The sequence below is a fragment of the Larus michahellis genome, chromosome 9 (genome assembly GCF_964199755.1).
Source record: "Larus michahellis chromosome 9, bLarMic1.1, whole genome shotgun sequence".
NCBI classification, from domain to species: Eukaryota; Metazoa; Chordata; class Aves; order Charadriiformes; family Laridae; genus Larus; species Larus michahellis.
This window is the reverse complement of record NC_133904.1, coordinates 37,896,671-37,914,983: the sequence shown is the minus strand read 5'-3', so window position 1 is coordinate 37,914,983 and position 18,313 is coordinate 37,896,671. Positions and strand designations below refer to the sequence as shown.

Sequence of the window (18,313 nt, the reverse complement as noted above, 5' to 3'; positions counted from 1 at the left end):
TCTGGTCTCTTCTAAAGTCTTTTGCTATTACAATGTTTTTGCTAGGGAGTTGAGAAAGCAACGGCTGCATAAGTCAGTCATGTAGAATTTTGGGGTGGATGCGCCTGATCAGACCCACAGGTAGCCGCGAAGAACAGAGCTACTAAAAACTTAGTTTTCTGATGGGCCTTCTCTGGCTTAAACAGAGTGCTTAGGCTTCCTGAAAACTTAAATTGTTCATGTTTTTCCATGTGACTATTAGGAAATACTTTCCCAAACTGCAAACTAATCTTTAATTTGCATATGCTTTCTCAGCTTTCATTAGTAGGAAGAATAACTCATTTGTTTTATCTCTCTTCAAAGAAATGTTGTTTAGAGTCTTTGATGCAATTATTTAATCAAAGTTATCAATTTTCTGTAGTAGTGATTTTTTATTTTTGTAGCTCATACAAAATATGTAAGAATACCTTTTAGTATGTGATATCCTTTCGTTAGTGAAATAATTGTCTAGGCATGGGATAGGATCTAATTTTACTATCTTTTATGTCACAAATTATTATAACTTCTACAAATTTTGTAGGTTTCTGTCTCACTGTTTCTCTGGCTACTAGTCTAGCACATAGACAATAGTTTACTCTGTAAAATCAGTGCCCCGCTGTTATATAGAGTCAGTTTTATATTCTTCAGTTTTACTTACAGAAACCAACATAGCCTGAGTATTAAATACTTCCTTAACTGTGGTTGCATTGTCTTCCAGCAACTGTAAAGGGAAATCAAGATTCTCTCTTCATGTCTCTTGATCTTCACCAGACTTGAAGAACCTGTAGTTCTTAGAGCCGGAGGTATGTTTGCTTTGTGTTTCATTTATTTGCTCTTTCTACCCTACCAAGTGCCTGCATGAGGCAGGCACCGTAAAAGAACAGAAATTTGAAACCATTTCTTTCATTATAGTTTCCACAAGTGGCTATAATGTCTATAATATGAAGTAATTAAGTGATTGGTAGTTGTACTGTTGAGCCAAATGGAGGGCCATATATGTCATCAGCTGCAGAAGTGTTGAGGGACAAGTAATGGGTTCCTGTAGGTGTCCGTGAAATTCCACAAAGAGCAATATTATTAATTCAGCTAAGAGGTAGATGGTTTTGGACACAATGTCGCATGATCTGTTGCTCATTTCTTCTAGTTTCACCAGCCAGTATTATGCCCATCCTCAGTTGCATCTACAGGAGTAATTACCCGATAAAAGACAAAAAAGAAATCAGTTTTGTTGAGTAGTAAAATACAATTCTAGTTCAGTCTTGCACATGACATGTTCATAAAAAGGAAAGGAACTCCAGATTACCTCCCTGTAATTTAGAAATTTAGAATAAAATCATCCCAGAAGTACTTAGCAACCAAAGGATGCTGAGTGAAAGGTAAGCTTCATAGTTTTTAATTTTATGTGTTACACTGTTTCACTAATAATAAATTTGTATATACTTTTCTAACATTTTATTAACCGTTTTAACTTAGTTCACAAAACAAATTAATGTAATTCTTCATAATGTATATTTGTGGCCCAAAGTCTTCCCCTAGAAGTCTCATTTTTATCTTTACATCTCTAAAGTAGCCTGCACTCTTTAACTTTTTAGTGGTTCTGTTCTCAGGATGGACATACTGTGACTTTTACAGGAGGCAAAGTTAGCTCATGAAATCAAATAGAGTAGCGGTTTTAAATGAATCAGTTATAGCTAGGTTATTCTGCAAACAGGGAAACTTCCCCATTTGTAGTATGTCAGTGCAATGAGAAAATGAAATGATTGGGATGTTGCTTAGTCAAGATCTAGAGGACAAAAATGCCTTCTCTTTAAGGCACAGATCAGGAATTCTGAGCCATTGCTTCAGTTTGCGGCAGGTTTGCCCTACATCCTTGGGCAAATCTCTCCGTCTATCTTGTTCTTCATTTCCTTAGTCATTAAATGGAAGTAATAATTCTTTCCTTTCTCAAAAGAGTGGTTTTGGAGATAAAATCTGTTAATGACTGAGAACCTCAGGTATTATGGTATCAAGAGTTACATAAAAATCATTGTAAAAGCCAACCTGAGGGCTTTCTTTTTCCCTACGTCCACTGTGTGTCAAGAGTCCCCTAAACGTGCATTTTCCAGGCGTGAGCTACATGATCTCTTATTTATCTCATCCAGACCTTCCTTGCTGTTGAAATAACATACCAGAACCTTCACAGCATTTATTGTGATGCTCATTTATGAAAATGTATAGATTTGAATTGAAGATTTTTAGGCACAAAGATTAAAGGCAGACATATTAAAGAGCTGCCCAGTTTAATTTAGAGGGAGCTGTGGGTGCTGAGCACCTCTCTGATAATGAAGATCTGGTTGTTTACTTGTTCCATTATACTCCTTTCACCATCTATCTAATCCTATCACATAATTGTGTACAGAAAATACTCAGACGCTTGGTTTCTTTACTGCTTTGTATAATTGGGGATAGTGTCACCATGCAGGGAAAAGAACCACAGAATGCTGGTTTTCAAAGGCATATGCTCAAGTTTGCAAAACATTTTCTCACTGGATCAGGAATGAATAGTAAGATTATTCTGCCTATTTCTTTTCCTGTTTATGAATAGTTGCTATTTGGGTTATATAGCGATGATAGCTTTGGGATTATGTGAAATATTATGCAGTTGCATATTTCACTTTGGTGAAAGAAACATAAATGTGCCCTTTTGGAATACACAGGTTTTGGCCTTATGTCCAGGTTAGTAAGAGATATGGAAACTACTAAAGCAACCAGACTTTAGTAAAGATACCCATTTATATAACTGAAAATAAAAAGTGGTATAATTAGTGTCAGTTTTCAAGTATTAATCGTAATGAGCAGACAGGACTGTTTTCATAAAGGAAAAGCATCCTTTCCCCAAATTGAATGGAAATTAACCTTTCCTATTACCTTCTTTGCTAGTATATCATATCTACTGAAAAGGTGTTACATATTGATTAGCCAGCATGTCTTTAATTCTTTGATTTTAAAAAATTATTCTATTTAAAAAATGGAAGTTACAGTAAAAACCCTCTAGACAGTTTATAAATGAGAAATTTCAGCTTTATGCTAGATATAGCTTCTGCAATTATTATCTCCATCCTCACTTATAAAAATGCCTTAGGTTAAAAAAAAATAATTTATTTGCCTTTCATTTTTTGACTCGGGAAGTTGCAAGTAATCTGTGTCTTCCTTTCCTGATGGAGGTTTCTTTAGCAGTAAAGGCAGCAAATAGAAGTTTGCAAACCGCATTTGTGTGTTTGAAGTACTGGCTTTTTCTGATGACAGTTTCAGTCTGAGAGTCAATACTTGAATACCAGTGGAGGTCAGATTGTTTTTAACCTGAATTTCTCCAGCAATACCTGTCTCAGGGAATGAGTGTGCATTTACTTGTCTTAACCACAGCCACGCTTAATGAACTGATTATTGCTTAGGCAGTTTTATGTGGTGTGATTTTCATTTAGCTTCTATATTTTCTTTTATTGTCTAATTGACAGAAATTGTCTTTTCTTTTTGGTATAAGAGAGAAAGAACTCTATCTCATCTGTACAGCGAGATGTATTGAATTTTTCATCTAGTCATGGTCAACATGGTCCTCTGGACCCGCTCCAGCAGGTCCAGGATCCTGCCATGGCGTGGACTTGACTCCATGCACTTCTCTCCTTTAAGCTACTGCCTTCTGCCTGGTCGGGGGAGGATGCAGGATCCTGGAGCTGTTGGAGCGGGTCTAGAGGAGGCCATGAAGATGATCCAGGGGCTGGAGCACCTCTGCTATGGAGACAGGCTGAGAGAGCTGGGGTTGTTCAGCCTGGAGAAGAGAAGACTCTGGTGAGAACTTGGAGCCCCTTCCAGTACCTAAAGAGGCTACAGGAAAGATGGGGAGGGACTCTGGATCAGGGAGGGTAGTGATAGGACAAGGGGTAACGGTTTTAAACTGAAAGAGGGGAAATTTAGATCAGGTATTAGAAGAAATTCTTTACCCTGAGGGTGGTGAGGCACTGGCCCAGGTTGCCCAGAGAAGCTGTGGCTGCCCCATCCCTGGAGGTGTTCAAGGCCAGGCTGGATGGGGCTTGGAGCAACCTGGTCTAGTGGGAGGTGTCCCTGCCCAGGGCAGGGGGGCTGGAACTAAGTGATCTTTAAGGTCCCTTACAACCCAGACCACTCTATGATTCTGTGATACCCTTGATCTTGGGTTTTTCTGGTGGCTGTTCCCATTTCGGTCTCAGGGAGGGCAAGGCATGGTTCCACCAGTCTTTCTCATATTCCCTGATGCTCCTTAACCCGTCTGCTTCCTCCCGTAGCTCTGCCATGAGGCTGAGCAGATCGTGCCCTTGGTGACACCTCAAATGACTGTTCCCACTGCCGCCATCGCTCACCAGCGACGGGCTCTGGCACGGAGACCTGGGCGGCTGCGTGTTGTTGTGGGAGCTTGCTCTGGGTTGCCACGTCCATTCTGCCGAGTGCAGAGGACACGGACACCACGGCCGAGCTCCTGCTGGGAGGGCGATGGCCGCCGGACGGACCCACGTCCTGAGCTGGCGGGGTGACAAGGCCCTTCCCGAGTGCGCCGCCGCCGGGCTCCGGGCGCAGCGCCCACCGCGGTACTGGGCGCGGGGGGGGCGAAGGGGGCGGTTGCTGTGGCAACGCCCAGGCCTCAGCCGCTCTCGCGAGAGCGGTCGCGGGGGTCCCGCCGCCCTGGCGCTGCCGCCTCGGGAGCCCCGTCAGACCCGCCGCGGGTCTGGGGGGCGGGATTTCTGTACGCTTTAGGTAACTGACGTCTCGGCTTCCCATACGTGCGATGGATATATCTTCTATATAGATATGTAGTTATCTTAAATGTGTGGCAGGACAGGATAGACATTTTAGAAAACACCGATACTAAGTATGCTGTTTTACCGTTCAAAGTCGTTAGCAGTGGGTGGTTGCCTTTTTTGTCAATATGAAATATACTAGTCTTGTTTACTGACTGCAAAGTGAAGTAATGCTCAGTAGAACATAACGTGTGTGGTGCCCCTCGGAAAGCCCATGCTTACGAACTCCTTGATGCACTTCAAAATGCAGGGTGAGGTGGAATCTTCGCTTGTAGTTCCCAGTTCGGGACAAAATGCAGCCTTCACAGTTGGGAAGGGGCTGGAGAAGAAGCGGTGACTCAGACACAGTTCTCTGAATCATATTTCCCCTGAGCTTTGCCCAAGTGGGGAGTGAGCTACCAGCCCTCTGCCAGGCAAAGCACGTTCCCTCTCCAGTCAGCTCCCTTCGCTGGCAGAAAACGGAGCAAAATGACGATCGTGTTTCCTTCCGACCCAATTTCCCCCAGCTTCCCCACTTGCTCATGGAAGGAAATAAAGTCTTGTCAAGGTTTGCTCATTAATACAGTGCCCTTAGTACAGCTTTCTGGAAGGATGGCGTGATGAGACAGTAGAATGCAAGAACACCCTACAACTTCCACACAGAACTTGGTGACCAGTTGCCCAGCGTATTAAGTATGTTTTACTGCTCATGTGTAGGTAGGTGGGACACTGTACTTGCTTGTCAGGTCTGAAACTAACACTTGTTCTTTGGGCACTCAATGTTTCATCCTATAGGAAGCAAAATTGTCACAGTGAGAGAATATATCAGCAACACCTACATGGCTTGCAAAGTACCGTTTAAGTTTGATTCCAGGCAGATTTGGCAAGGCTAATAATCACCTGGTAAAATATGATTAAACAAATCCAAGTTCTTGGTAAATATTTTCAAAAAATGAGTTGTACTCACATGCAAACCAACAAAAATAAATATTTCCTCTGTGTTAAATTTAAAAATTTAAGAATAGCATAAGCAAATAATCAGCTGATCAGCTAATTAAGCTCTGCAATGACTTTTAACAGATTCAGTCAGCAAATTTTACAGATGAACAGTGATTTACCTGTAAATAGTTGAGATTCAAGTATTCATTTGTTAGTATTAGATCAGCTAGCAATGTAAAGGTCCGTTGTTCTTTATGGTTAAAGAGGTTAATGATTCTGGTAACCTACTAGGAATCAAGCATTTAGAATTCCTAATTTGGTAGCAACAGTAATTCTATGTGAAGCCTGCCAGTGAATAGTGTTTATTTTCTTTCCTGATGTATAAAGTAGGAAAATCTCAAATTGATTGGATAGCGTATGTTGAAATTGGTCATTTCAGTGTTACACATCTATACTTTTGTAGTGAAATGGTAAGAAAATTTTAGCTGACCTGTGTAGTCAAGGGACAAATAATGCACCTATCAGTACTGGAGGAAGTGCATGAGGAAATATCAATTTGTTGAGTTTAGCCTCTAGGACTGCTTGAGTAAGCAGCTGCTCACCAAAACAAATATAGATTGTGCAATCTAATTTTAAGGCTGTAACTTGGAATTCCATTCTGTATGATCTACATTTATTTGTATTATTTATTTATTCTTTATTTATTTATTTATTATTTATATTTATTATTTATATTTATTTATTAAATTAATTATTAATTAATTAAAATATTAATTAAATATTATTTATATTTATTATTTATTTATTCACCTACATTTATTCTTCAGAAAGAGCTTTCACAGATTCACAAGAGTTTTCACAACAACTAAAAAGGTTTACAAAACAAAATAGTTTATAATAAAGCCAGGAAAAAAAATTATGTTGCAATAAATTGAAACATCAGGAGATTTGCTCTGTCTCCTGATACACAATTGTCAGGGCTGTTGTGTTATTCTTGTTAATCTTTTATGCTTGTCAAGCTTTACTTTCCATCACTTCATAAAAAATTAAGAATAGACTGAGTAATAAATGATCATAATTATAAAAATTATGATGTGCTTGTGTTTTTTTAGGAATCTAACAGTCATTCTGAAAGATATCTTTGCCCTTACGGTGTAGAAAGAGAAACTGGTAAACCTGATCTAGGCTGTCTCTATGACTGGCATACCATGTGGCCAGTGAGCAAGTCTTAGTCTGCTTCCATGGGATTATTCACAGTTTTATGGAGTTCTGAGAAGAGCCGTTATCTATAGTGCCTTTTTAGGTAATTGTGACATCACTTACAGGATTTGTTTGTACTTATTTTTAATACATCAGTATAGATTAACTCAACACTTCTTGGTACTGATGCATGTCAGAGAATAGGGTTATTTTCCCATATGCCCATGGCTTGATGTGAGTGAGAGTAGGGGAGAGGAAAGAGTGTGTGTAAATATGTTGTATCAGTGCAAAATCAATCACTTAATTGAAGAGAAGCCTTTCAGAGCTTCTCTTACTACTGTGCTTTCAGTAATAGAATATTCTGTTACTTAGTACTGTTGGCAGTTAGTGTTATTTCTGGGTGTTTGTACAATATGCAGCATAATGACCTCTGCCACAATATGAAGAATAAATAATAATACAGGGGCAGCGGGTCTCTACATTACATTTCATACTAAATTAGAACAGACTTACCTCTGTTTTCATAAAGGCATTTGATATATTTTGAAATAAAGTACTTCTTCATTTTTTTTAATAAAAACTTCTCCAAAGTTTCTATCCTAAAACTCTTGAACATAAAATGTACAGCATATGTATTTTTCATAGCAATGTATTTCTCATCTACAGACAGTTTATAAAGGAATAGTCTTAAGAAGATTTCAAATTCTTGCCTAACATTCTGCTGTTGCTTCTTAAATCAGATTCTAAAGTGTTCATGTTCCAAATCTGAATTATTTTTTGACCTTGCAAAGTGAACCTGGCATTGGATGCTAATCCCTTGAATGTAAAAGCATTGTATGATGTAACGAAACTGTATTTCATACAGTCTTACAAATAAATTATGTCCCAAATAAGTTTATAGAATTCATTACTATTTTTGTTTGTCATATAGATAGGTAGTTACAGAACAAAATCAAGGGTACACGTGTAAATGACATAAATAAGTTTAAAGAATGAACAAGTGAAACAGATAATACCCCTATGTTTATTCTCACTTACATATTTAAATGGCTATTGTTAGTTTGATAGTAAGTAGCTAATAGATTTTCAATAAGTCACAATATAAGCAGGTGGTAGGGAAGCAGGCAGAAAAAGTCGTATTTGATGTGATTCCTTCATACAGTGATTACGCATTTGAGGGGTGTTGGCCATAATGCTTTCTCTAGAAAATAAATGAAATAAAAATAAATACCCGCAATATTTCTCTGGAAAATAATTTAGTGACATTAATATTTTAGTTTGAATCAAGACATGAATGTTTGCTTGTTGTTTAATATGCTATGATTAGAAGGCATGCTAAAGCCTTCTGAATGCCTAGGTAAAACAGCAGGATGTGTCATATGTCTGAAGAAAAGAAAACAAGTAAGGAGGGCCATTATGAAAAGGTTACTAACATCCTGTTAGGAGAGGGGAGCAAATACAGGCCTCATACAGGTGGAAATAACTCAAAGTGACCTTAGAGCAACACTAATTTGTCATAACTGACAAGTGGATCAGGTCATCTTCCTTCTCTCTCTTTCTGTAAAGTTCACTACTTTTAGCCTTCAGGTTATTTTTACGTGCTTCTCTGTGGACCCACACAAAAGCATTAATAAAGCCATGTGAGTCAGAGAAATCGGACAGTTTCTTCTAAGTTGTCTCTTGTCATTTTTTTTTCTCCAAAAAGCATCAGGATGATATTGTTGGCTAGAGAGACAATTTGGGTTAGTGTATTTTTCTATTGAGTTTATAGAGTTTACATCTATGGACAATAGTAATACACTTAATTTTCACACTCTATGTTGCAAATACACTGAGTTTTGACTTACAGCGTAAGTGGTGCGAATTGTATTTAGATGAAATGTAGTGTACAGACTAAAGAACATACTACATCAACTCCAGTCATTATAAAATTAAAAATATGGATTCACACACACATGTGCATTCACATATATATATATAGAATATATATGCATGCACACTACAAATATACATGCACTCAGTAAAAGAAAAGATATAGCCCAGACAGTCAATAAAAAACAAGTCTGAACAAGTGGGTCAGTTCAGAATCATGGTAAACTTAGAATCACTGTGTACAGTCAAGTAAAGCAGCTGGCCTAATTGCGTAAACCTAGTTCTCAGTTTTGCTGAGATTAAAAGCAGAAGAAATATTTCCAATGACTGCAATGACAAAAAATAAAGTAAACCTTTTGGTGTCTAAATTTTTAATCTGTGAAATAGTTAATGAATTAAGAGCACAGCTCAACCGATTGTTTAGTATACACAGAGTTTAGTAAACTCAGGCTGCTGACCCTAAAGTTTTTCCTTGGCTAAGGGAAAAAATTTAAATCAACATTCACACTGTTACAATTTCTTCCATTCTAAAACCCAGTTCTTATTTGGGGATAAGAGTGAAGGTAGGCCTGGTCAATTATTTGCTCAGATGTACAGAGACTGCTTTTCTTCCAGAAATTTGCACTAAAGTTACCTGCACCATTTGAAGATGTACCCAGGTACTCTATGTGCAACAATTTGAAGCTGACTCAGAGCAGCTCAGTGCAAAAAAACAAAGTGACTAATCTCTTTGTAGAACTGAGGCTTTGCAACTTTGCTCTGAGTCATCATGACAACTCAAAGTGCCTAGACTTAGTACAGAAATAAACAGATTTAAACAAGAGTGCTCGCTTTCAAAACAAACATTACTGCTGGTCCTTCTGTCAGAATGACCTTGGTAACGCTATTTAACATCAAAGTGTTGCTGATATGCAGGGTAGTTTAAAATCTCTAGAAGACTATTGAAGTGGAATCTGAGAAGTTAAGGGGAAACGTGGAAAGAAAGAATGAAAGAAGGAAGGCAAAAATATTTTCTTACCATTAAGAACGCCACACATAAAGAGAGTGGGAGCAGTCAGATTGGAACTGAAGAATAAAATTGGAATTGATGGCATTAGGATTTGTAGGGCAGAGGTAAGGGAGATCTTTAATAGTTTGCCTGTTCTTGACATATTCTAGCCACCCTTAATTAGTCCTTCACATTCTAAGATCAAATAAATAACTAAGTAGTAACATTAATCTTGCTTCATTCGGCAAATCTCTCTCTCTGTGTTAAAAATTTATGGTCCTCTATGCTGCTATCTAAAGGGTAAATATTAGTACAAGTTGAGTTGGAATCTCTTCTGAAATGGGTGAGTGGTGGTTTCTGCCACCTCCAAGTTAGGGGAGCAGATCTTTCTTTCAGTGCTACTAGTGCAAATTTGGAGAAGCAGACCTGAATTTAATGATCTGCAAAATAAATATGGAAATAATGAGTTACTCCTGATTTGCTCTTGTGTAAGTAAGAGTAGTATTCGGCCCTATATATTTATTTCAAGATCATAAAATATATTATAAACATTTTGAAATCTGTACTAGAATGGGCCAAGTTTTTATGCCTGCAGTCCAAGATAGCCGGCCACGATCCAGCTCTGACTCAGAAGCGTTAATTCTGTGGTGTCGCAGAGCTTAGAAACCCTCCGTGGCATCCAAAAGCCATACAGGTACGTTAGCATGAGAGTGTGCTCAGATTAAGTCCAACCATTCAACAAGGTTGGGTTGCCTGTGCACATTTTTTGTCCAGCGTTGGTTTACCTCAGCGTAACATAGAAGCAGCGTGAGTTCAGGTCTGCCAGTGTGGCTGTTTAGTAATACCCAATATCCACATGCAAGGCATCTTCACTAGGGAACAAGTATTCCAGAACAGAAAAGAAACTTAATATAGAATTTATAAATTATGGGTATCTAGATTAATAGATCTAGTCATTAGATAATCAGTGGTAGCATTGAGTATATTATAGGGCTTGAGGTAATAATTTGGTTTATTACACATATAGTGCTACATTTCTGTAATTAAAATATATATATTTAGGTAATGAAAAATATTTTTATAGAAATGTTATCTCATTTAGTGTCTCATTTTATATAGATTGCAATTGCTGCAATAGTGAAAGAAGTAAATAAATCTGACAAAACTCCAGAAATGAGCAATGCCGAATGTCCTGTTCTCTGAGTCACAAAATTAGCAAGAGGTAACACGTTAATCACTTTAACGTTAAGAAAGCTAATAAGCACGTTAGTTTAAATGCTTTTGTGCTTGAGGTGGGATCATGTAATATCTCAGAAAGTTGGGCCTGGTCTGTACTTGAATGGGAGATGTGTAAGAAAAATTCATCGTATTACGAGAAAGGATGTCAGTGGTTTAATAGGTTTCATCATTACAGCTGAGTCAGTACTGAAGTTGTGCCTGCTACCGTGTTAAGGAAACATTCTACTGTTAGAATTGGATCCCAGATGCATTCAGTGGTAAGGCTTAAATTTGGATCCACGATCTGTGGCATTACATTGAGGCAATCTTTTTGTCTTGAATTTACATCAGAATCCTCATGAAAACAATAGCAAATGTGCAAAGTTTGTCAATGGGATATAGTATTAAAGTAATATAAATATATATTAGTTATTATTACTAATTGCTCAATACCTCTTCTTTTGTCTTCAGCATGAGTCAGGAGGAGGAGATGGTCATCATTTCAGTTTCTCTGTCTTATTTCTTTGTGGCTCCCAAATTTTTTACTTGTAAAAATATTCAGAAGACGATTGATGAACGGAAAATTTAAAAAATTAAGTAAATGTTCATTGTATCATATATACAATACAAATATAAAATCTATAAATAACGTCTCAAATGAAGTAAAAATTTGTAATTGTAGAAAACTGAGATGGGAAGATAAAGGTAAAAGGACAAAATCTATTAATGGCAGGGCTGAAGACAATTTGATGGCATTTGAATAGAATCAATCCAAAAATTGTTTGAAGTCTGTTAGTACATGGGGGATAGTACATGGGTTAATAATAATGCAAGAAAGATGGACCTTTTCATGGAGAGTATAGTCATTGCACTTCTAGAATTGCGTTCTTTCTGAAATAAAATCTGCTCCAACTCTGAGAATTAGAATGTGATGTAAAATTCACCTTTGTTTATACACAATTTCAGAACCACACTGTAGTCCATAAATTATTATTGTTTTTATTAGATTGAATTTGATTTTTCTTGTTTTTCCAAAGCTTCTTTGAAATCCAGAGGATTTAATTTCTATTGATGGTTACCTCCATCACTGATGTAGCTATAAACCTAATCTTTCAAACAAAAAAAGACAGAGACAAATTTGGGACATAAATCTTCAAGTAACATTGAGATTGCTGAAGATAAAAGGGAAAGTAATTTCCTGAAACTTTGGAAAATAAAAATTGCATGGAAATTTTCAATATAAAATCTGCTCCTCTATTCCTGTTTATTTTGCTCTTTTTGATTAAGTCAAAACCTCTATATCTTATGCATCCATCTTGTTCGTACTCAGTTGAGAAACATATCCTCCACTGTTTCATCACATTTCTCTATCTTGAACTATCATTCACTTCATAGGAAATCAAGGCAGATTCCTGAAAGAAAAGGTCATTAATACTTCTTTAAAGATAATACTGTTTACATGCTCTACACAGTGTTTGCTGTGTTTTCTGCTGTATTTCCGGTTGATGTGAGTAACTCAAAAGACTATGCACGTAACAGTGTATAATATAATTAACCATTTCCAGACTTGTTATATTTTTACGCCTTTCTAGTTGTTAGTGGGATAATAAAGACACTTTTTCAGTCATTGCCAGAGCAAATGCCTTATTACTGGATCCAAGAGACATTCTGCCATCCCAGTGTTTCTAGGTCTAAAAAGCACTCACCTCAGAGGAATTTAATCTTTTAATTATACAAGACTCGGAATGCCTGTGAGCTGGCAAAGCCGCTACCTCCGGAAATTAACCATGTTTATGACCCAGTGTTACACTTCTTAATAGAAGAGCCAAAAGAGACTACAATTTATAGTTACAAGGTCTGCAAACTAGTTTGTTTATATGTGGCAATAAGATTTAAATGTCATTAATGAAGTTAATTAACATTATTATTGATCATAAATCTGAAGATTTAAAAAACAGAACAGTGTTTCATAATATCTTTTGGGAACAGTATGACAAATACATCTGCAATCAGGTTTCATTTCCTGACTCCTTAGGTGCTTTCTGGAAAGGTAGTGTAATATAACATTTATAATGGGTTGTTGGATTACATTCAGACTTAAATCACTTAAACTGTCTTTGCTTGTGCATACTTATGTGGAAAAAGAAAAACTGTTTTTAGAGAGGTTTTGATTTGTTTCCAAATTTCTGGAGTGAAGGAAGTTGCTATATAGTAGGAGAAATGTTACCCTGACTGGGTGGGGTTTATTCGTAGAAAATCTTACTACTTCTATTTCATGGGAGAGCTGACAGAGCTTAGTTTTCAAATGAATACCAGATAATATTCTGCAACAACATCATGTCATCGGGATATTTTTAAAATAATTATGTGTTAAAGTAATAAATAAGTACAGATAACAAAGATTACTGAAGGCTGCTCATGTTTGCATGGGCAAAGCTAAAATATGTGATTAGTTGTATTCATTCTCAAACTTCTTGTAAGCAAGTATTACATTTCTTAGGTAAACATGCTTGATTTTTTTATCCAATTGTAAATTAAAATTCATATTTTTACTATTCACACAGTTAATAAAATACTCTTCTTGTTGTGTTTACAGTCCATTATGAAAATATATCCACTAGAGCTGCTGCTGAGTGAACTGACCCTGAATGGCACAGCACTGCTATTTTGGGAGTGGGTGCAGCCTAAAATGGGAGGCTAGGGTGGAGTCATGTGCTTGTGTGTGTTAATTTTCCTTCTGCAAGCTATGGAAGGAGAATTCTATCTTCCAGTTTTAAGAGCAAAAAGAGGGGCAAAGTTGTGTTTTCACTGCAAAAAAATTACTTACAGTATGTCAGAGAATATAAGTGTACTTCATTTCTCTTTCTCTGAGACTAATTCTGCTCTTAGCTGCATAATAAATCTAGAGCAGCTTCATAGAAAGACCACTTAATAAAGAAAGGTTTTACAATTTACATTTATACTGTTACAGTTTTTCTGTCTTCAAATTTGGTGTTTCTGTCAGTTTCTCACCTGCCTTATCTCTGAATGTTGGTGCCTTCACGCAGATGCAATACTGTATGCTTTTTCTAGGATTATATTTGCAAAATGATTTCCTGATTAGTGTTACAGGAAATATTTCTGAATATTGTTTGACAAGCTACAACTGGTTAGGATGTCAAAGAGTTGAAAGTTGGTGATGTCTAAAGTTGCTTTCTAAAACTCAGATATAAATCTGCTCAAAACTGAAGAACAGGTGACAAAGACTAACTTTTTGTTTCCAAATACAGTAGGGAAAGCCTACCCTCTGATAAGAACCATGTTTTTCACTAGCATCTTCTAAAAGTTTTTACACCCATGGGTGTTTATTTGCAGTCTGAATTTGCTTGTCTAAATTCTCATGTAAAAAATCGGCGCACTTTATTTCCATAGCTGTTGATAAATTTTGGGGTTTGCTATTAAATCTATAGAATGCTAAAATAATTGGTTATGTATATCTGTATAAATTGAAATGTTTGTGCATATGTAACAATCAATGCATGAAAAATATTAAGATGAAATTACTGAAAATAACATTTTTAAGATGACTTAGATATTCAGAATTATAAAAAGGAAAGATAGTGTAGTTTTTGCTAAGTGGCCTTCATTTTTCTGTGTTCCCATGTGTTTAGGATTTCATTTGAAGGGTATAAAGGGTGCTAGAGCCTGCCTATTCAAGCAGAAGCAAGTAAGAGTGACAAGGATTTAATACGTTTCTCTAAATTTTAAAGCACCTAAAAGATCTGTTCTTCTGGATTGCCAGAAAGGGCAAGAATTTGGCCCTTTGGTGGTGTCTTTAATGAGAGAGACTCCTCTTGTGCACATTACTTGACCAAAAGGTGCTATAGTGCACTGTTGAGTCAACACAACTGTTCTGGCTTGTTTTTTAAATATTTGCAGGGAGTTCACAGATGATTAGGTGACAACCAAGAAGGAGATTCTAGAAATTTATTGTTTGAGAGAATCCTAAGCTTTTGACTCACACACAAGAACAAGGTTTTATAAGAATGACAGAGGGGCACTGAGTTCATGAGTCAATATATTGGGCTGGAATGCAGCCAGCTGTAGTCACGGAACAACAGTAGTGCATTTCAGAAGTTGACTGCTTTCTGTGATTTTGTAAAATATTTCAGAATTTGCAAAAGCAATTGAATCTAGAAGCACAATTTCTTTAAAAAAAAAAAGAGAGGGTGTGTATAATTTTTTTAATCACTAAAAACTGGACATGTACACCAAGGCAGCTCTTGTGTAACATTATGTGTATCTGCACGTGACCCATCTCCTCTAGCTGTATAATGTAGAGATAAAGCCATAAGAAAGACGCTCCAGTGAAGGGAAATCACAACAACTATTACAGGTTATATTGCTTCACAGTTGAACAGAGCTGAGTGAGTATGTAGCTCACTCCCAAAACAGTCTAGAAGAACCTTTAGCAGACTATTTGAAATACCTACATTTTGTTGCCAATCCGGTGATGTAGGTTTGATATGGAGCCACACTCAAACTGTTCACAAGTCACATGTGACTCAAGAGCTAAATATATATGGTGATAATTATATCTTACAAACACAGACCATCAATGCTCATTACTGTAATGGATTAGAGCAAAAGGCAAATGGATTATTTTTCTTTTGTTGTTAATCTCAATCCTTTTAGGGGCAAAGCCTGCCCAGTCATTTGCTAGTGTTAGTGATACATATGCTCCTAGCCATAAATAATTTTATAAAAGCTTGAAAAAAAGTTCTGAATTGTGAAAATATGTTAATATGTAAGAATGCCGTTACAAGCTTTCTGGGACAGTTTTGCTTCAGGCAAAGCTGCAACTGAATTGTTTTCTAATCTTCTGTAGACAATAAATATGAATAGTTAAAAGAGCAACTAAAATCAATATAAACTGAACTGTAAACTAAACTAAGATCAATATAAATAGATAAACTAAACAGATAAAGAATGTTGATTTCTAATTTCCTTTAGATACTACGCAAATATGGACAAACCTAATTTTGAGAGGGTATGCATGCGTCCTGTTAGGGAGGTTCCATCTCATCTGCTGTGGACGTATAAAGAACATGGCACTTGCAGCTTATGAAGTGAACCTAATTCACTGTGGTGCTATGCTCAGCTGAGTATCAGTCCCTCCAAAATCTTTGAATGCATTTTATTACCAATTACTTTTCCAGCAGTCCATCAACTGTATCAAAGCACTGTTTGCCTAATAGTGAACTGAATAAGTAATTTATTGTCAGTTGATAGAAAAGATTGGTATTTTAAATGCTGTATTTATCTTGCATTCTATCACTGGAATGAAAAATTTTATATATTGGGATGTTTGCAATTGATAAAATACAAGCTGTCCTTATCTACTGTAAGGGAAAAAATGGACTTTAGTTTTTGCAGAAAGAGGACAAGTCCCTAATTACAATAATATACTATTGTCCCTCTTCCTTCCCATCAGCAAGTAATGATCATTACCCTTTTCATACAAGTTAGTAACTTTAAAGGTGTCATTTGTCCTATTACAGAGGCAAACAGTGTTTACAATGAAAATCTTTAGGCTAAATTCAGTTGCAGATGTTTTTAGTTGTATTTTAGTAGACTACTTTTTGTAATTAACTGTGAATAGCACTGATTTACGTTAAGAAAACGTTCTATATGTTTCTTAAAATACTTTTTTCTCTGCTGAAGGTGTATCTTTGCTTGTAACTAAACTGTTAACACTGTATATTTTCAGTTTTGAAAACTAAAATAGTTCCTAGATTTATTCATCATGAATTGAAATCACAAAGGAAGAAAGAAGTGATTCTGATAATTTTTATTTTCTTGCCTGTCTTTTCTAGAAACGGAAAATAACATTTATCTGTGAAATCATTACATTTCTAGAGCATAGGAATTCATCATCCTTGTGTTCTTTTACTTCCATGTCAATTTAGCAGGAACAGTAGGACTAAATAAAGTCAATCTACTGATATATGAGGCCTAACATCTATTGAATAGTCAGGGACAATTCTTTGTTCTACATCAGCTGTCATTCTGTATTTTATGATCTCACATCTAAATGTTAAGCAGGGTTAGTAATGTTTAGTTTCCAAGATGAATTGTGATTAAATGCTTTCAGTCTGTGTGGGCAGACTAGCAGGAGAAAAAAGATACACGCACTTGATAGTACTACATTGACTATTTTGCTTCCAGTGATTTTGTTTGTATCAGTATGTGCAGAATGGAATATCTGTTCACAAAGTAAGGTAGTTACAAATTCCAGAAGGAGAACGTGTCTATGGCTAAAACACTTAAGAGTGTTTTAGTGAAGTTACTACACATCTGGATGAATAATACTTGCACCTACAATGTGCTGGAGTACTGCATAGAGTAAACAATGATTCATTCTCTTCTAATACACCTTTTCTTAAATAGGATGATTCATATCAATACTTCCTTAGAGGAATGCACTGTATTTTTATTTGTTACAGAAACCAGACTGCAAGACCCAACAGAAGATCTTTTCAGTTTCTCTTGAGACAGGTCTGTAGGAGTTGTTGTTGTTGTTGAATAGAATACACCAATTAAAGTTGACAAAAATTTAAGTGCAGGTCTGATTTAGATTCCTAGCTGATAGAAATGCCATTTGCTTTTTCTCAGTAAAGACATACTACTGAATCAAGGGAAGCAGATTCTGAGAGAATGAAAAAAACCAAGACCATCTTACAAGTGCAGGCTGGGATTTAAGGAACAGAAGCACTAAGAACCTTTTGTTTGTCTGTTAATGTCCTACCACAGCTAAAGTAACAAGCAAATTGCTCGCTGCCTCATTGGTAGTTGCTGCAAGACAAAAATGCAGTGCACTCCAAGGGCTAGATGAGGCAGTGGGTCTCTGATTCCTTTCACTTTTAACCAAGAAATACCATTTATGGGAAAAACATAACTTGGATTCAGTTCTGTATCTGGATTTGAACACCACCAGGTCCATAATCTCAGTTCATAGTGTACTTTTTTTGTGTGTGTGTGTTCATCGTGCATGTTTCTGGCAAGGTGTAATGCTCCTTTCAGTTATCTTTCCCAACTTGAGAGTAATTTTTGCTTTGAGCTATTACTGATGATTCTGCCCAATAAGCAAATCCTTCTTCTACAAATAATAAACTGCGTTAATAAAAAAAAGCACAAGAGCACTCTAAAAATGAAGACGAAAAGCTTATTTTAAAATACTGTTTTGCTGAATATGCACTTTGTCTCCTGTTTATACTCTCAACTTTTCTCTATGCAATTCCCTATATATAAT

At 36.5% G+C, this 18,313-nt stretch overlaps 1 protein-coding gene across 5 annotated transcripts in view; it reads left to right on the top strand.

Annotated features, from left to right (window-relative positions):
• NXT2 (nuclear transport factor 2 like export factor 2) overlaps window positions 1–18,313 on the top strand; it is a 72,552-nt gene that overhangs the window by 1,604 nt on the left and 52,635 nt on the right. For all 5 annotated transcript variants that reach the window (XM_074600782.1, XM_074600783.1, XM_074600779.1 and 2 more), the window contains exon 2: window positions 737–821. The gene's annotated coding sequence lies outside the window, so the exon portion shown is untranslated. The remainder of the gene's footprint in view (window positions 1–736; window positions 822–18,313) is intronic.